Source organism: Ursus maritimus, unplaced genomic scaffold, assembly GCF_017311325.1.
Source record: "Ursus maritimus isolate PB19 unplaced genomic scaffold, ASM1731132v1 scaffold_9, whole genome shotgun sequence".
Taxonomy (NCBI): domain Eukaryota; kingdom Metazoa; phylum Chordata; class Mammalia; order Carnivora; family Ursidae; genus Ursus; species Ursus maritimus.
This window is the reverse complement of record NW_024427107.1, coordinates 46372501-46393174: the sequence shown is the minus strand read 5'-3', so window position 1 is coordinate 46393174 and position 20674 is coordinate 46372501. Positions and strand designations below refer to the sequence as shown.

The following is a 20674-nucleotide window of genomic DNA, read 5'->3' as shown; positions in this document are numbered from 1 at the left end:
GGATCACTTTAGAGCATATCCACTACAACAGGAGAGTTTTGAAACGGATCCGGGCAGCTGGGCATAGATGAGCAAACTAAAGAAGAGGAGAACAAACTGGAAATGCTGGCTTCTTATTTTCAAAGCAAACTACAGCTTGAAGGAAATAAATAAATTTCATCCCCCCGCACCCCCCCCACAGAATTATGTTTAAAAATACTCCTCAACGTTTAAAAATATTCTTCAAAGTTATCAAATGAGAGTTCCAATTATTCAAGAGGAAGAAGCCAGAAGAATATATTTGGAGATCATTCATAAATACATCACATTTTCCTAACTAGTGTTTTCTTTTTATTAGCAGTGAAGAAATTTGGACAAAATTTCAACATTTCTGCATTTTAAGAACTCTCATAAAAGTTTAAATAATATCTCATTTTCAACATTTCATGACTTAATTTTTTTTTCATTTTTGAGACTTATTGTTTTAATACTTAGGTTTATAAATTCAGTCTACTAATAATTATTAATAGTTTGATATTGTTTAGGTAGTAATTTTTACATTTTACATGATACTTAAAATTTGTGTATTTTAAATATATTCAATATTCATTCTCACTGAGGTCTTTTTCTGGATTCTGAATCCTTTTCTTATAAAATGTTAAATACAGAAATACCGGTATTGTCATTTTGCTCCAGTTTTGTAATCACCGCCCAGATTTTCAGGATCTCAAAAAAAAATTTTTTTTTTTTCTGATTGCTCCTTATAACACCAGATGTTCCAGAAATCCCAACATTTCAGCATTGGAACAACATTTGCCACGTTGCTGCTTGCATCTGGAAATAAAGCACATGTATCATTTGTTAGACCCTGTGTCTGATTGCGGGTTTATATCATGTGATCACCGAATCTATGCATCGGCACAGAGATTAATACAAACCTATCAGCTGATTGAGCCAGAGACCTTTGCTGCTTATGTCTCAAATATGCAGCCGCCTTGAAGAAAACAGGCAACTTGTGAAAATGAGGCTTATTAGCAACGAAGCTGAAATGAAAAGGAAATATATACATATTGCAATAATTCAATTAAGAAACTCAAAGGAGGAAGGGTTTCTTGTGGTTCCTCCTCCCTCACCCTTTACCTCTTTTTCAAGTCTACCTATATTTTTTTCTTTTCACTGCTTGGCTCACAAGTAAGCCTTAGGGTGTAGCTATTGGTTTCTCTTATGCAAGGTGTACAAAGGGTTGTTATTCAGAATGGTGAGAACATAATCACCTGTAGCTATTGGTTAAATAACTCATTTAGCATATAAAGGTCAAAGCTTACTCGCTTTCTTCCTTCCTTTCTTCCTTCAGGTTGTTTTCTTTGTGAGAATTAAATAAAGGGATCTTTTTGAAAAAAATACCAAATAAGTTAGAGTAAATAGAAGTAACCTTTCCTGCTTGTGAAGGAAGTATTCAGTGAAAGCCCAGAAGAAGTGCATTTGGCTTTTGCTGGAAGGTCACAGGATAAAGCCGTTCTTTATCACAGCTGAATTCAGTGGAAGGTCTTGGAATTTGCCAAGGTTCTTGGCCCATGGTGGTCATCAGATCTCTTTCCTTCAGTTTTGGAAGGGCTTAGACTTGCCTTTGCCATCTGTTTAAATATATAAATGTGATACTTTCATCTATTACTGAAATTCTGGATTCATTCATTATTACTGAAACAACCATTAGAGCCTTTCATTTAAAAACCTGGACTTCATTTGAAGTAATATATTTTCTAAATAGTATCTCTGTACATTATAACTGTCTTCAGATTTTGTTTCTAGATCATCCTAACATCATTTTGCATCATGGTGATTAAATCCAAGTTGAATTTCCTTGTTTGGGAGTGCTGAGGTAGCAATTGGTTGTGGCCGACTTGGTCTTCTCTCGGCATAAGCTAGGCTTTCGCCGAGTCATTCAGTCTGTCTCTTTATTTGGTAATACTGTGCTTGAGGCCCCATGGACCCCAGTGAAACTGAAACTGCCTCCTTCCACACTGAGCTCTTCTTTTTCCAGGTTTCCAATTACACGTATATTCCGTGCTTGGTCATTCCTGTCTTGTATTCCTCACCCATTGTTTGCTATTGATAATTTTCCCCACAAAGAGACTGTAAGCTCTTCGAGGGCAAGGCTTCTGTCTTCTTGTCCTTATGCCTTCACAAGGCTCAGGGTCCTCGGCGTTAGAGGCCCACCTGCCTCCATGCCCCAGGCCTGCAACTCTTACACCTGATCAAATGGTGTTTCCTCAAATTGAAGGAATTATATACATTCATTTGCCTGACTCTGTGCTGAGGACCACAAAGGTGGGGCCAGTCCAACAAAATGTCCACTCCTGTCTTCAGAACCTCCTGTTGTCCTCTCAGGACCACTGTGCCCACTCTCAGCGCTGCCAGGCTCCTTTCTGGGCATCTCTCCTGTGACTCACTCTCCGAGGCCCTGACCCTCACTGAGGTCTCAGCTGAGTATGACTCCTCTTAGGGCAATTATGTTCTAATAAATTATGTTCTAATAAAGCAACCCTGAAGACCAGAAAGACTCAAGGCCCAAAGTAATGCACCTCCAGGGGTAAAATTCCAGGCACTGTGCTAGGCAACAGTGGAGATATTTTTAACCCATTCTTGTCCAGCTTCCCTTAAATCACATCACATAGGCAGATGCCTACTGTGCCTGCTTATAGTCCCACCCTGCCTAGGGACTGTTAAAAAAATGGAAATGCTAATCTCTGTCCTTATAATGTGAATAATCTAGCAGGGGAGTTGGACTACATGTGCCTACCAAGGCAGACTAACGTACTAATTAAGAACCTGTCTAATCACACAGTCCTGACTTCTAATCTCAGTTTTTCTACTTACCAGTTTTGTGGCCTTTTGCAAGTTCTGAAAATTTTCTGAGGTTCATTTCTTTCATCTGTAACACCAGGATAACAAGGCCCATCCCAAGAGGTGCCTGGCTGGCTCAGTCAGTAGAGTGTGTGACTCTGGATCTCAGGGTTGTAAGTTTGAGCCCCGCATTGGATATAGAGATTACTTAAATAAATCTTAAAATAAATCTTTAAGAAAAATAAATCTGAAAAATAAATCTTTAAAAAAAAGCAAAGCCCATCCCGAGTTTTTTATGAAAGTTCAACAAGCTACTATATGGGCCATTCTTGACACATAATAAATATGCATGACACGGTGCCATCAATAATAATAACTAGAGCTAGGGAGGATTGTAAGTCCAACAAGGCAGTTTGGAGGTCTGAGGTTGAGAACAGGTATGTAGAGCAAGGCATTGATGGAGGTGGAGGAAGATGGAAGAGAACTTTCTAGAAAGAACTTCCTTTCCTCAATATGTCTGTGCTTGCTTAGCTATAGGTACTTAATTCTCTGATCACTTGGCCTAAAGAGGCATTTTTGGGTTAGAAGCAGCCTGCTGGGGAGTGGACAAAATAACAGTGGAACCCATGTACATTGTTACTATGCAGAGGAGGGGTAAGGTAGCTTCACCCCTTCTCTGAACTGTTTGTTTGTGAGTCTGTCTCCTCCATTGGACTGTGTGGTCCTCAACCCAGGATCCAACTCATTCTGTTATCCCCAGGCCACTGTTGAGAGTATGTGCTCAGTGCTTAATTACTGGTAGAATGATTGAAAGGATGGAAGATGCTGGCATTTTGCTGCATTATAGCTTCTAGCAACACAAGTGATCATATAAAAGATTTACTAATATTCAGTATAAGTATGTGAACATAATTTCCTTGCATGCAAGAACATGACTCAGTCAAATGAAAGATGGAAATATTGTGGTATGTGGTTCTCCAAAGCAACTTCGTTTGTGGGGTCAGAGAAGAAGAAAGAGGTGACTTGGGGAAGTTGCAGCCTTGAAAATGCTGGTTGTGCTGCATGGAAGGAAAAACCAAAACCAAAAAACAATCCCCAAGCTTGTGAAACTGGAAGAGGAGTCTGTGCAATCCAGCCTGGTGCCAAAAGGGACAAGTTGGCAGATGGGAATGGATCATTGCAAATTTCTGCAGCCACCTGGCTTGCGATTTAACACTTCTCTGAGCTTTTGTTGTTCCATGATATTTGGGACTGAATTTCTTCCCATCTTATTGTCCTTGTCAAAAGCAATGGTTTTTTTAAAAGTTGTATGTTTTCTTTCCATTCTTGTTTATACCTTGCCATCCTGCTGTTTATAAGATTGGTCTCTCACACTCTGCCTGGGGTGTTTTCTATTCCTCTGTAGTTAAAATTGCCAGAGGATTGTTAGAACTGTTCTATTTTGAAGAATAGGGAAGCCATGTTGCTCTGTGGAATCCCAGCGTGGTGTGGCATCTTCCCAGTGAAAGAGGCACATAGCTCTTATGAACTTGTGACTGGCTGTGAAATTTTGCACATTCAAGTATTTTAAACACTTGAGAGTGCCTGTTGTGCATCTTGTTATAGAGATATAATATCAGGTGTGACTTCTCACATGGGCTGACGCCTCCTTGGAAGTTGCCTGGAGTAACATGAAGTGTGATTTCTCTCCAGAATGGAGTGCCTGCCATTTTCTCCCCAGCTTTGGGTTGGAAGTGATGTCCTAGGGTCTCGTGCCCCTCCCTCTGCTCCTGTATCCTGTCCTCGCTTTGGTTATTCTCTCCCATCAGAATGGTCTCCACAGTGTTCTGTGTGATGCCCTTCTTGATCACAAAATCATGGTGGCATGTGGAACAACTGGAAGTTGGAAATGATTCCTTTGCTTTCTTGCAGCACGGAATCAGGAAAGGTTAGGGCGTTTGAACAGAAGTTGCTTTCATTACAGTTGCTTTGATTATGATTACAATGCCTCCTAGCCCCAAGAGAAATGACCCTTGGCAGAGGTGAAGCCAGCCAAGGTTGGCCTTGCCCTTCTGAGCCTCTTAATGGTGCCATCCTTCTAGAGGCTTCTAACACCCCCTACACTCCTTTAAACCCCCTAAGGATACCTCCTAGGTACCCTTCTCTGTTTCTGATGCCCCTGTTTTCTTCATACCTTCCTCATCAGGGTAGTTAGTACTCCATACTTTCGATTCCTTCCCTTATGTGCTAATTTCTTCCTATTTCCCAGATATCATTCCTCAGGTTACTCACTGTGATCTGAACATGGATAGTATTGGGTCAAAGATACCGATGCTGGGTGTGTTCCTCTGGAATGGAAAGGATATAATGAAAACTCACCAGGCCTCAGATAATCTGGGTTTTTAATTCTAGTTTTGCCACTTATTAGCTGGTGACCTTGGGTTATGTCACTTAATGTCTCTGAATATGTTCTCACTCATAGAATGTATTTGATGAGTTCATGCTAGCACGTCTGAAATATGAGATTTTCAGGGCACCTGGGTGGCTCAGTCGGTTCAGTGTCTGGCTCTTGATATCGGCTTGGGTCATGATCTCAGGTCACGAGATCAAGCCCCACATCTGCTTGAGATTCTCTCCCCTTCTGCCCTTCCCGTCCCCCCCACCCCAGCTTGCGCTCTCTTTGAATAAATAAATTATCCTTAAAATGTGAGATTTTTACCTACGATTATAATAAAGCTCATATGAGATGAAGCATTTGAAAGCTCTTTATGAATGAGAGTGATTCTGTGCAAATATAAGGTAGGAAGGCAATGTCACCTTCTTGACAGATAATATGAGGTAGCATAAAGCTTCAGCCTGGCTTTAGCATTTTCTATAATCTCATTTTATCTGAGCCTCTGTTTCGTCATGAATACAAAAGAATATAATCAAACCTCATGGGATTGTCATGAAGATTAAATGAAATGATGGACATAAAGTTCGTTAGCATTACCACTTGGCAGTTAGTATGTGTTTAATAAAATGTTAGTTCCCTGTCATCTTAATATGTCTCTTAAGAAGTGACTAGAGAGTCTGGTACAAGATTTTCCACATGCTTCAAATCCACTTCTGTATGTGGCAGATCCAGTAACTAAAATGGTATCGAAGCAGCCAAGAGGAATGGTCTAGTTTAAAGGTAACATTATAGAGTTGTACATCATTCCCTGAAATGGGCATGGACTTTGACAGTGCAAAGGGTGACATGGGCTTGATTCTAAGGGGTGGGGAGGAAGGTGAATAGGGCACTTACCTAGGCACAAAATTAAAGAGGACATTGTAAAACTCCATAATCAAGATGAATAATGTTGAATACAGTAGTTTTTAAAATCAAAATTAATGCAAAAAAATTCATGATGAACAAAATATCAACATTTTAAATAAAAGTATTTATTTAAATACCTTAACAGAAACAGTGCTGTGCAGAGCCATATTAGAGCCCGAGACTAAAGAAAAAATCAGTTATAGTGATCATGTCTTTACTTAAAATGTTGATGCTTTGTTCATTGTGGATGTTTTTGATTTTCAAAAATATTGCACCAAAGTATTATTTATATTATTGAGTTTTTTGGTGCCTCTTTAAGATTTTGGTGCCCAAGGAGAGTGTGGTACTCATCCCACTTGCCTCATCCTGTCCCTACCTTTGGGTCGTGTCCACTGGGCTGGGAAGAAAGTCCCAGAGCCAGCTTCAGGTCCCCACTTTGTATTTCCCCTCACCCACTTTGGGGTCCTGAGTTTGCTTTAAGTATAATTTTGTGGGGGGAAAAAAGACTATATGAGATGAAATTCTAGCCTTCTTTCCAATCAAGAGACTACCACAGTGAAATATAGTTTGGAAAGAAAACATGAAGTAAATGGTTCATCAGAAGCTTGATTGATGTTGGGGGGTCAGAAAACAATGACCCACAGGCCAACTGCCTGTTTTTGTAGGAAAAGTTTTATTGGCACACATACCTGCTCATTTGTTTTTGTGTTGTCTGTGGCTGCTTTGGGGCCACAATGGCAGAGTTGAGTAATGCAACAGAAATCATATGATTTGCAAAGCTGAAAATATTTAGGATCTAGCTTGATGTGGACCTCTGATTTAGATTATCAAAGCACTCAGATGTTTCTGGATCAGTATGTGTGGTTGACAACAGTTTAGAATATACTGTCATTTGGAAATTTATGTAACAGAGAATTCAAGGACATTTAGAGAGAATATTATAATCTTTCGTTTGTAAGAACTGGGGGAAATGGGGAAGGTATCAGAATTCAAAAAGTAAATCAAGAGAGGCAGCAAAGAGTGGGTGAGATCTGTGTCCATCTATGCTCCTGTAGGTCCTCTGTGAGAGTCCAGTTGTGACTTGACATCACAAGACATGAGATGTTTATGAGAGTTTGATATTGCCCATAACTGGTAGAAGAAAACAATGGCTTTGTTGAAAAAGGCATTCATTAGTATTATCACATAAATGGTTTGTGGATTTAATTACTTCATTTCTGTTAATATGGATAACTGACTTCACAAATTCAACAAGCATTTAGTGAGCATATGTATATGCAGGAATTGTAAGAGTCACCCTCAAAGTAGTCTACTTCCAAGTTTGAGTGTGAGCAGAGATAGGAAAGCCCCAGACATGGTGTTCTGATGTGCCTTAGGTTTGGGGTGCATACAGGAGACAACAGGGAGATAAAGAGGAGAAAGATCAGCTTATGGAAGGCCTTGAATGCTGGCTATGGAGTTTGAACTTTAACCAGGAGCCAGTAGAAGCTTCCTTGACCAAGGAAGTGGCATATCCATACCTGTGCTTTAGTTGGGGTATTAATTGAGTGTGGAGGGATGGAAAGTGGTTGAGAATAGTAGTAGGGGGACTAATCAGAAGGTGATTCCAATAGCCTAGTATGGTTTGTAGTCCTCAGAGATGACATGGGCCTCTAGTTATCCATGGGAATAGGAAAAAAGACACATCTGAGAGTACTAGTGAGAGTAGTAAAATTAATCAATATTCAGCCACTTCAGGGCTTCTGGATTTGGAATTGAGGTGACTGGGAGGGTGGAGAAGGTATTAGGAGAAATAGAGAAGCCAGGCAGAGAAATAGGTTTTAGGGTCAAAAACACTAAGTTTGGTTTTATATAAAATGAGTTGAATATACTATAAAAAATCCAGGAGAAAACAGAGGAATGCATGAGAGAGAGGAAGGGAGGAAACTGCTGGAGATGGATGTTTAGAAATTATCTGATGAAAGATAATCATTGAAGCCGGGGCATCAAAAACATCATAAGGGAGGAAGTGAGAGAGCGGAGATGAGCATTGAAGAAACAACTATGGTAGAGTTGACAGATAAAATACAGGATGCTCAGTTAAGATTGAATTTCAGATCAACAAAGAATCATGTTTTAGTATAAGAATGTTCCATGCAATATTTAGCATACCTATACTAAAAATATATGTATACATCACTGGTTTGAAATTCAAATTTAACGGAGTGTTCTGTATTTTTATTTACTAAATCTGGCAACCTTTGACTGTGGGGATGGCCCATAATTATGGGATGGTCAGAAGAGGAGGAGATAATAGAAGAGCCTAGGAGTGGACAGATAGATCTCAGGAAAACTAGGATATTGTACTATGAAGAAATCAAAGGATAGAGTGGGTTTCCAAAGTGATGAACAAAAAGGTCAAGGCCATTGCATTTGGCAGTGTGAAACTCATTAGGGTCCTTTGAGAAAGCAGATGGAGGTCTGATTGCAAAGGCTTAAGGAGTAAATAAAGTAAGGGAGATGGAAATAATCCGTGTAGATCACTCTTTTAGAAGCTGTGATGGAGAACAGAAGGGAGATATGAGATGGTAAAGAAAAACAAAGTAGAAGGCAGGTTTTCATGATTAGAGAGGCTGGAGCTGTTTTCCAGCCCCTGAGGAGCCCAGGGTAGTGGCATTCTGAAGATGTAAGAGGGGTAATGGGATTAGGGGATGGAGTAAGCTGTGGATGATGCTGGAAGGGAGAATCAGGACAAAAATGGAGGGATTAACCTTTGCATGGAGGATGCTCCCTCCTCATCCAAGTTATGAGAGAAGGAGGAGGAGATAAAGATGTGGAGATTTTGAGAGCAGGGAAGAGGAAGGAAGGCTTTTCTTTTTGCTGTTGAGAGTACATGTTATGGAGGAGGGATTAGGAGAACAGGAGGGGAAGACTCAGGCTCAAGATACTCCCTGTTTGCTAACTGCATGGGACAGATATGATGAAGAGCCCAAAAGTACATATAATTCATCCAAGTGGGAACCGTTTCTTTTCCTCGTGTTATATCTTCTTCCAGCTTTCGTGATCCATATCAATTCATAACAGAATTGAATTGCTCACCAAGGAAGGGAAAATGACAGAAACAGAATTGAACAGATTTACTCTCCTCCATTTTATTAGACCAAGAGACTCTGGCCATGAAGGATCAGTGTCATTTATTCATGTGTCCATCCTAGAAGAGGACAATAGGAGCACCCAGCAGCAAAAGCCATTTTGCAGGAACATGTGGAATTCCTACTCTGTGAGATCCTATACCCACCATGTAGATTGTGTCATGTAGGGTTAATAGCTTTGCCATGTCACACCCAGCATACCAGGGACTCAGAGACATACAGGTGACACACACTGATCCCAACCACCCTCTACTCTCTGGGAACTGAGATCAAAAGACGGCCAGACTATTCTATAGTTGAGAGAGCATGAAGCTGCGGAGCAAAGCAGCCTGTAACCTCTTAGCTGCTTTTCCTCTCTTGCTGTCAAGAACAGGCATGCCATTTACAGCACAAGGAGGAAGCCATTTGCAGAACTGTGGAAGCCTGAGAAAGCTGAGAAAGAGTTATTTCAGGGAGGGGGTGGGGTGGTGCTGTCTGCCTGGGGAAACTCTTAGTGCCTCCACCTCCAGAGAACATTAACATTTCCAGCCCCTTTTCCACAGCCCTCTTTCTCTCCCTCCTCCTCGCCCCCAACACAAAGGCACAAATGAAGTTCCTAAAAGTAGACTACTTCTGCCTTGTTATTTTTAGTATTTGCTGTTAGTATTTATCAAGCTTTTCAGTGTTAATTTGTCCTCCCACCCATTTCTCTTCCTGCCTCCACGTGCTGGGCTTGGGATGGAAGGAGCATGTACAAGAAGCAGCTGGTGATCTCATAGAAACATCCCCTAGACAGAGGAGGCTATGGACCTTGAAAATCAATCTCCCCCACCCCCACCTTGAAGAGAAGAAAGAAAGATCTGTATTCCATTAGCTTTGGAAAACAACATAAGCATTGGTGAAGTGAACCCATTAAAATGTGTAGGTGGTGTTTAGCCAGGTCAGGAGCCCCAGTCAAGGAGCTGGGTCAGGGAATTGACACAAGCACAAAATGTCATAATGCACACAAAAAGGTTTGGAGACCACGTAAACAAGAAGGATGCCAGAGGAAGATGATGCCAGAGAAGAGAAAAATATAAAAATCCATGCAAAGAGTAAAGCATCTGAGGGAGCTGAAGGGTTAAAATAAGAAGTGGTAGAGTTAGGATTGAAAAGGCCAGAGGAAGAAAGTTCTATATCACCATAGCACTGTAGTATGTTACAGCTTAATACTAAAACATTGCTTGTTCCTGCCTCAACTGCCTGCCCTGGGAGTCAGTTATGCCCAGAACAGCCACATTGTTCTGGAGAGGAACCCCCAGGACATGTTCTAAAGAGGGGTGTTAAATGGAAACAAGACCTTATCAATCTGCATGGACATTGGACCCCTTGTCTGTTCATCAATGTATTCATTTCATAGGAAGCAGAAAAGAGCTGTTTCCTTTTGCCACTTCAAAAAAATGTTTTTGCTTGATTTTTGTGTTCTTTTAAAATTTTATTTTCTTTTTCAGTTTCCTAGAAATTGAAAAACATAATAAATGAAGTGAAAAATATTTAATGGGTGGGCTCAACAGTAGAATGGAAGAAACAGAGGAAAGAATCAGTGAATTTATAGATAAAATAATAGAAATTACCCAATCTGAACAACAGAGAAAATAGACTGAAAATGGGGAAGGAGAAAAAGCCAGACAGGGCCTTAGGGACCTAAAGGAATATAAAAATTGTATAGCATATATATCATCAGCATCCTGGAAGGAGAGAAAGAGGAGGACAAGGCTAAAAAAAGTATTTGAAGAAACAATTGCTGAAAGTTTTCAAGTTTGGCAAAAGAAACAGACCTATTGTGTTGAGAAGTGGATTAAAACCCCAAACGGGATTAACCCCCCAAAATCCACACTAAGACACACCTCAATCAAACTTCTGAAAAATAAAGTCAAAGATTTTAAAGCAAAAGAGAAATGAGACCTTATCTATAAGGGGAAAACAATTAGAATGACAGTGGATTTCCCATCAAAAACCATGGAGGCCAGAAGTAAGTGGCAGAAAATTTTCAAATGTTGAAAAAAAAGAACTGTCAACCCCAACAATGAAAACATCCTTCAGAAATGAAGGGGAAATGGAGACATTTTCAGCTGAAAGAATACCTAGAAATGTGTCACCAGCAGGCTCATCTTAAAAAAGTAGCTCAAGGAATTTCTCTAAACAAAAAGGAAATGATGGAAGAGGGAACATCGATATGGAAGAAAGAACAAAACAAAGAGTAAAAATAGGGATCAATGCAATAAGCTTTCTTCTCTTAAGTTTTCTAAATTAGATGACTGAAGCAATGTACTCTCAATGTACATTTTTTTTAAGTAAGCACTACACCCAATATGGGGCTCAGACTCATAATCCTGAGATCAAGAGTCCCATGCTCCACCAACTGAGCCAGCCAGGTGCTCCATAAAGTTCTCAACTTTTCTGATGGTGGAAACTCTAACAGTTGGGAATAGGTTGAACATGCACAGATTGTGCCTTAAATAAGAACTTTCCCGGACACCTGGGTGGCTCAGTCAGTTAAGCATCTGCCTTCGGCCGGGGTCATGATCCTAAAGTCCTGGGATCAAGGTCTGCAGTGGGCCCCCTGCTCCATGGAGAGCCTGCTTCTCCCTCTCCCTCTGCCTGCCACTCTCCTGCTTGTGCTTTCTCTCTCTCTCTCTGCCAAATAAATAAATAAATAAATAAATATTTAAAAAATATTTGAGGGGGTGCCTAGGTGGCTCAGTTGGTTAAGCATCTGCCTTTGGCTCAGGTCATGACCCCGGAATCCCAGGATCCAATCCCACATCAGGCTCTCTGCTCAGCGGGGAGTCTGCTTCTCCCTCTGACCCTCCCCCCCCTCATGCGCTCTCTCTCTTTCTCACTCTCAAATAAATAAATAAAATCTTTAAAGAATATATTTGAAAACCAATCCGTGTAATCCACCATGTAAACAGTCTAAAGAAAAAAATCACAATCATGCTAATTGAAGCAGAAAAATTATTCAACAAAATTCAGTAACTCACGATTAAAAAAAAAAACCCTCTCAAAAATAGGAATAGAGGGGAGCTTCCTAAAATTGATATAAGAATATCTATCAAACACTTGCAGCTAACAACATACTTAGTAGTGAAAGACTGAATCCTTTCCCCATAATATCAAGAGCAAGAGAAGGATGTCCTTTCTCATGACTCCTGTTCAACATATTACTGGAAATTCTACACCATACAATAAAGTAAGAAGAGAAAATAAAGGCATAGAGATCCAAAAGAAAGAAATAAAATTTCTACTATTTGCAGATGGCATGAAAAACATCCAATGGAATCTACGAAAAACCAGAACTAATAAGTGAGTTCAGCTAAGTTGCAGGATATAAAATAAACATAGAAGAATAGCAATTTTATTTCTATATACTCGCAATGTATATATGGCTATCAAAATTAAATATACAATATCATTTATAAAGCTCAAAAACATATAAAATACTTAAGCATAAATCTAACATAACATGTATAGGATTTGTATGCTGAAAACTACAAAATGCTGATGAAAGAAATTAAAAAACATGGATAATAAATAATAAATAAATAAATGGAGAGGCATACTATGTTCGTAGATTGGAAGATTCAATATAGTAAACATGTCAGTTTTCCCCAAATTGATATTCAGTTTTAATGAAATTCCTAAAAAAAATTCAGGAAAGAAAAAAAAAAATTCCAGAAAATATTTTTGTAGGTATAGATAAGATTACTCTAAAAATGTATATGAAAAGGAGACGAAGAGATGGCCAACAGGTACATGAAAAGATGCTCAACATCACTCATCATCAGGGAACTGCAAATCAAAACTACAATGAGATACCACCTCACACCTGTCAAAATGGCTAAAGTCAAAAACACAAGAAACAAGTGTGAGCAAGGATGCGGAGAAAAAGGAACTCTTCTTATGCTCTGTTGGTGGGAGTGCAAACTGGTGTAGCCACCGTGGAAAACAGCATGGAGTTTCCTCAAAAAGTTAAAAATAGAACCACCCGATGATCCAGTAATCGCACTACTGGATATTTACCCAAAGAACATGAAAATATAAATTCGAAAAGATATACCAAGAAGTGGGAAAAGACAAGCTATAACTTGAGAAAAAATGCTTACAAAACATGTACCTGACAAAAGACTTATACCTATACTATATGGAGAACTCAAAACTTAGCGGTTAAAGAAGAAACAGTTCTATTAGAGCATGGGCAAAAGATAGAGGCATTTCACTAAAGAGGATGTATATAGATGGCAGATATGCACATAAAGAGGTGTTCAACATTACTAGCTACTAAGGAAATGCAAAGGCAGACCACTACTCATCTATTAGAACAGCCTGAAATAAATAGCGATAATGCCAAGTATTGGCAAAGATGTGGCAAAACTGAATCTCTCATACATTGCTGGTGGTTAAAATGGCACAACCACTCTGGAAAATAGCTTGGCAGTTTCTTAAAAACTAAACAGAAACTGAATCATCTGACTCAGCAATCACTATCCTGGGCATTTATCCCAGAGAAATAACTTACATCCACACAAAAACCTATAGACAGTTTTTCCTAACAGCTTTATTTGCAATAAGCCCAAACCCAAAACAACCAAATTGCCCTGCAGTAGATGAGTAGTTAAACAAACCAAGGTACATCCAAACCATGAGATACTATTCAGTCAGAAAAGGGAGCAAACTATTGAGAGAAGCAACAACGTGGGTGCAAGCAATGCCTTGGATCTCAAGGACATTATGCTCAGTTAAAAAAACAAAACAAAACAAAACAAAAACTAATATCAAAAGGTCACATATTATATGACCTCTAAATATCAAAGGGTCACATATCAAAAGGACAGTATCAAAAGGTCACATATATGATTCCACTTATTAACGTTCTAGAAATAACGAAATTATAAAGATGGAGAACAGATTAGTGGTTTCCAGGGATAAGGGCTGTGAGCAGAGGGGATGGATGTGCTTGTAAAATGGTAGTAGGATGGAGTTCTATGTGATGATAAGTAGTTCTGTGTCTTGACTGCAGTGCTGGTTACACAAATGTTCACATGTGACAAAACGTTATGTAGCTATAAAAAATGTATCACATATGGGCTTACCTAAACAAAAATATTGTTTGTATTTGCTATTCTTGGGTCTTGTTTGTTAAAAAAAAAAAAGTCACTATCTGTATATAGTTACCTCATACTTGCTTTTTTTCATTCATTATGCTGTTAAGGTTCACCCAAGTTATTGCCTGTAGCCCGGATTTATTGATTTTCCTTGTTATCTATTATTTCATTTTATGTATATAACTCAGTTTATTTAATTGCTTGCTGGTTGATGGACATTAGTGTTAAATATAGCTTTTCGTTGTTTTTAAGAAAGCTGTTATAAACATTTTGTGCGTGTCTTCCAGGGCCAATATATAAGAATTTCTCTAGAGAATAGAGGTAAGAGTGGGTTTACTCAGTTGGAGGACATATGAACATTCAGCTTCATGACTGAAGGTTAAATTGTTTGCAAGTGCTTCTATCAACTTCTACTCCCACCGTCAGTTTAATTTGCATTTTCCTGATTACAAATGAAGTCGCTCATCTTTTTATATGTACATTTACCATTCTTGTTTTTCTCCTCCGTGACAATGTGTCAGATCTGTTGCTCATTTTTTTGTGTGTGTATTGTCTTTTTCTTTCTGATTTGTAACATATCTTTATATAATCTGAATACCGGTCTTTTGTTTATTTTACTAGTTGCAAACTCATCTCAGTTGGTGGCATGCCTTTTGCTTTCTTTATTGTACATTTTTATAAACAAAGATCTTAATATTATAATGGGGCAATTTTATCAGTCTTTCCTTCTGTAATTAGTACTTTTGTGCCTTAAGAATTCCTTTCCCAATCGGAGATTCAAAATATGTTCTCCATGTTTTCTTCTACAAGTTTTCACATTTTGCTTTTCACAACTAAGTCCTAAATCCCTCTGGAATTGATCTTTGGGTATGGCTTCTCCTTGACTTTTGGCTCAGTGAATTATTTCAACCTTCGTGAGAGCCCTGCTGTCTTTTAACTCCATCTTCCCGGCCTTGACTGGACTGATGCTTGCCCTGTCTCTTCAAATTGTGATTTTTTTTCCTTTTGGTACCCTCTGTAATTTTTTCCTGATAGCCAGACACGATGTACCAGGTGATAGGAACTGCTGTAAATAGATCTTTAGTCATGTGGTGGTGACGTTTTCAGGGAGAGGAGGCACTCTGCGCATCCTACGATTAGGTCTCAGTCTTTTAGGGAGCACGTTTCTCTGGACTGTGACCTTCACAATGTTCTAGATTTTTTCTCCCCCTTTTCTCAGGATGGCTAGTGTTGTCCGAAGGTGAATAGTTTCCTTCTTCCACAGTGGAAGGCTAGAGAAGACTTCATCCAGTATTTCCCTTCCCCAGGTCAGTAGCTTCTCATAACACTCCAGCAGTTTAGGCTCTAGTTAACTAGTTTACTTGAAGGACAGGCCTTGTTAAGAACAGAGTGCTCTGTCATATTTCCAAATAGTTCCTTTTCCCCTTTGCATTCTGGAAGCTGGAGGAGGTTTTTCTCCGATATTGACTGTGGGAATCTGGTAGATGTCCTGGAAGTAAATCTCGCAGTATTGTGAGGGCCCCTCTTTGACTGGGTCCACCTAGTGCTTTAGTTGTCCCCACAGAGATTCCAGCAATTCTTTTTTTTTTTTTTTTAAGGATTTTATTTATTTATTTGACAGAGACAGCCAGCGAGAGAGGGAACACAAGCAGGGGGAGTGGGAGAGGAAGAAGCAGGCTCCCAGCATTGGAGCCTGATGTGGGGCTCGATCCCAGAACGCCGGGATCACGCCCTGAGCCGAAGGCAGATGCTTAACAACTGCGCCACCCAGGCGCCCCGATTCCAGCAATTCTTAAATTACAATTCAGGTTTTCCTACCCCCACACTGCTCCCTATGGCAGCTTCTGCTGGGAAGCCCCTGTCAGGGAAGCCAAGACTCCCTGTATTCCCTGCTCCTCTTTCCAATCTTGGGAGCAGTGCTTTGCCCTGTGTCCTTCCCTCTCTTACAGATCCGAGAAGAGTGATTGAATTCGACCTGTTGTTAGGACGGAGTGGTGATTTCCAAGCTCCTTACATGTGCAGCCAGACACCAAAACTCCTCTTCTGTCTTTTAAAACCTGGAGAAGGTCCAGGAAGAAACGTCAACCATGGCAAGATTTGGGAAGATGGCTAATTCTTCCTTAGGCAGCTTTGAAAGAAATTTTGATCAAATGATGGGCTTCCTTTACTGTAGCCAAGGCATTCGTGTCTGAGCGGTTCTGCAAGTGCTTGAGTGGCACATGTTAAAAAGCTGAAGAAACCCAGAACAAAAGCAATGAATCTCTTCTCTCCATTTGAACTATGACTCAGATCATTTAAATGAGCTATTTGTTGAAAAAGAAAGCATAAATTTAAAATGCCTGTTTGTATGGTATGCAGAGGACGATTCTGCTTTTGGAGAGGCACTGCCATTTATTGGAAATATCGCTGGACAAGGAGTCAAGAGACCCAGAATTAAGCCTTGATCTGTCATTATGGGGTTGCGAAACCTCCTTGTATCCAAAGTATGTTCAGCTGCATGTAACAAGAATCCTTCTACAGTAGCTTAGCCAAACAGAGGGTTTTGTTTTTTCTTTTCTTTCTTCTTTTTTTTTTTTTTTTTTTTCTCATGTAACAGCCCGGGAGCAGGCAAACCAGGCCCAGTGTAGTGGCTCCTTTTTTTCAGTTTAGTCTTCACGGCATGTGGCTTTTGTCTTCATGTTTGTCACTTCATGACTGCAAGATACGTCTTTATCTCTGGCATTGTATCAATGTTTCAGGCATGAAGAAGAGGAAGGGCAAAGATTAATAAGCGAGTGGAGAGCTCTTTTAAAGAGCTTTTCTGGGAGCCCTATGTCGTTACTTCAGCTTCCATGGCCCGGGGCCCAAACTGTTCCACCTGCTTGGCCTTAGCTGCAGTCTTTACAGGGCAAATTGCTGCCCTGAACAAAATCAAGGTTCTTTTTTTTTTTTTTTAAGATTTTATTTATTTATTCGACAGAGATAGAGACAGCCAGTGAGAGAGGGAACACAAGCAGGGGGAGTGGAAGAGGAAGAAGCAGGCTCCTAGCGGAGGAGCCTGATGTGGGGCTTGATCCCATAACGCCGGGATCACGCCCTGAGCCGTAGGCAGACGCTTAACTGCTGTGCCACCCAGGCGCCCCCAAAATCGAGGTTCTGTAAGGAAAAACCGGTAGACTAGGAATTGGCTAGGTAACCAGCAGTGTCTGCCCCACTCTCTAAGCTTCCAATGGGAATGGCGGTCCCCTCATCCCCACTCCCCACAGGGTTGTTTGTTTGGATGTCAAAATGGAAGATCAAATGTAAGAGGTCTTCATACACTATAAAATGTACTTCAGAAACACAGTGGAAATATTCCCTTTTATAAAAGATGTATTTTTAATTAATTTGTTTGAGAGCGAGCGGGAGAGGTTGACACAAGTAGGGAGGAGGGGCAGAGGGAGAGGGAGAAGCAGACCCACCCACTGAGTAGGGAGCCTGATGTGGGGCTCCATCCTGGGACCCTGTGATCATCACCTGAGCTGAAGGCAGAGGCTTACCCGACTGAGCCACCCAGGGGCCCCCAGTGGAAGTATTCTGACCTATTTTCTTAGAGAGCAAATCCAGTGTTAACAGAAAGTCCAACTGAATGTAAAGATTTGGGTAATCAATACCTCTTGAACCTCAGCTCATTCTCTTGTTGACATCTTTAAATAGTGCAAGAACTTGTGTTTTCATGAATACGCATCCTCAAATACCTATCTTCAGATTATTGTCAGACGCTGTGGTGGACATTTGTTCATTTCCTCTGTGACAATCTCTTTTCCCTTCCTCTCAGTATCCTGAATGACCTTCCGTGTGATTTTTCTTTGGGATGATCCTACCTTGACCTCCAGGGATAAGCCTTGATTAGTTTGAAGTGATTCAGCAAAGTATAGTGACTGCTTCAGTGATGGGCAATCTGAGTAGCCTCAGAACCTGGGACTGCCAGGGTGCTAACACTATCTTCTTGGAAGATACAGATGTAGTCTTGAACTGCTACAGCGAATATTTTTTGTACCAAGGGGAGGCAGCCTGAGGTCAAAATCAATCTGCAGAGAATACCTGTGCCCAGGGAATTGCAGAGAATCAAATGATGTAGCGAACCTCTGTTTTCCCAAAACCAGCCCTACATCTGGACATTGTTTTCCCCAGCTCAATGAACCACAATATTTCCTTGTTTTGTTATTTATTTGAATAAATGAGTTTGAATTGAGGTTTCTGTTATTTGTAGCCAAAAGATTCCTGAATGATAGTTTCCATATATGTTCCAGGAAAAAAATATGTTTTTTAAATAGTACATTACTTATATATGTATATATTTTAAAATCATATGTTACTTAACATAGTATATATTTATGTATATATATACATGTATGTATGTATAATATATATATAATACATATTCATACATACATATATTGGTATATATATGAGTTTATTCTGAGGTTTATAGTCCTTCCAGGATTAAGGCCATAAAGCCTGAATGTTACTAAGAAGGCCTGTTTCTCCCAATAGTAAATGGCCTGCATAGCATCTATCTAGAGGATTTTTAACTGTGAAATATTAGGACCTGAGTCCCATACTTTTGTGGACTGTACTTATCACCCCTGTAAAACAAGACTCGCCCCTGGGTACTTTGAGCCAAAGACCAATTAGGCTGAGATATGTCAGTGTTCTTGTAGGTGTGTTTCCTGTTTCCTGTTTGCAAAGGCAACTACAGAAGAAATAAAAGTAACGGCCTTACATAAACTGCTTACTGAGCTGTCAAATGTTCAAGTAAAATATTCATTAATTATGAGTGATCTCAATTGCAGGGCCATAGAACTGCTGGTGATAAAATCTGTCGTGATACCGTGGAAGGCTCTGTGATCCGAGGTGCTGCCTGACTGCATATTGTGAGTTCCTTTTTTAACCTCTTGAATGTCTGGGTTTTAAATGTGATTATTATTAAGTTATGATTCAGAATGCAAAAATGTTACATCTCCGTTAGGCTATTGTGTGTTTATATGTTTGTTATCTGGTAAATGGCAAATGCTAGCTTATTAATCTGCTATCAAACCTTGGTCACAAGGTATATATTTCCACTTTAACTCTTGATGAAATTGTATGTTACTGACAAGAAAACCATGGTACATTCTCATTTTTAAAAAAATCTATTCTGTGGTGACTCTGATTAAATGGAAACCTTATGTAAGAAATACATAAAATGTATTTTTGTAAGAAATTTACTTTAAAAGACAAAAACAAACAGGAGACATGATTAAGAAGTAAAAACCTGACTTTCTTCCTGGAAAAAAAAAAAAGCAATATGTATGTGCCCTTCCTTACTTTCTAAATCTACTCTTTTGGTCTGGAAAATTGAAGAAGATATTGTGCAGCAAGTAGATGGGATTTTTTTTTTTTAATCCAGAAACAATTCTTTTGAAATTCTATTATGATATAATTAGGGCAGCAGCCCCGTAATAGTGGATTTCCTGTTAAGATAGGAACATTATTACTTTCCTAATTTGTTGATGTGGGTCTCAAAAGCCATCTCATTGAATATTTAGGAAATTGGCTTTTCAGGAAGGGAAATCTACTGGTATATGAAGTTCTTGGAAATTTTTCAAGATATGCTAATGGCCCCAGATGAGAGCCAGATAAGATTTATAGCAAGGTAATAATATGGCTTAGGCCCTGGTGAAACTTCTTTGTGGCTGTTTGTAAACAAGGCATCAATATTAATCTAATGTTTACTTGACCAGATAGTTTTAAATGAAGAACAAATGGCAAAAATAAAAAAAATGTGGGTAAGAACAAAACCTGATTTTGTATTTTCCTGATGTTGCAGGGAAGGGAAATAAGTTGATGTAAGATGAAATTTAAGCGTACTCATTTCTTTCTCATCCCACTTTCTTTATCCCCATTAAGTTTCTATGGTTTAGGTGTTAGATGCACAACATGGTTTATCGGGATGTAACAAGAAAGTGAAAGTGAAAAGTCTGTATTCCAAATCTGATAGGCCAGTCCTTTTAATGAGATACATAGGACAGTAATAAAATATTTGAGGTTATGCTAAGCAAACTCTAATTTTTTTTTTTCTTCATATCATTGAGAACTGAGCCTCAACCCCAATACATTTCTTCTGGAGGCCAGGATAGAATTGCAGCCCTAGAGGCTCTTTCTTCTTGTGATAATCTTGTTGAAGTACTTAGGATTATCACAACCATAAACACAATATAGCTATTGCATTAGTTCCTTGGATCTTTCTGACATCAAACTAAATAGGAAAATGTGTGTTCTTGCCTAAAAGACAGGAAAGAATGAGTATGATTAAA

At 39.5% G+C, this 20674-nt stretch overlaps 1 protein-coding gene across 5 annotated transcripts in view; it reads left to right on the top strand.

The window, feature by feature from the left end:
• NCALD (neurocalcin delta) overlaps positions 1-20674 on the top strand; it is a 266731-nt gene that overhangs the window by 92524 nt on the left and 153533 nt on the right. For 3 of the 5 annotated variants that reach the window (XM_008689216.2, XM_040625887.1, XM_008689215.2), the window contains one exon: positions 19172-19252. The gene's annotated coding sequence lies outside the window, so the exon portion shown is untranslated. Of the gene's footprint in view, positions 1-19064; positions 19253-20674 lie in introns of those variants that run through there. The other 2 variants (XM_040625888.1, XM_040625886.1) reach the window with 2 other exon arrangements.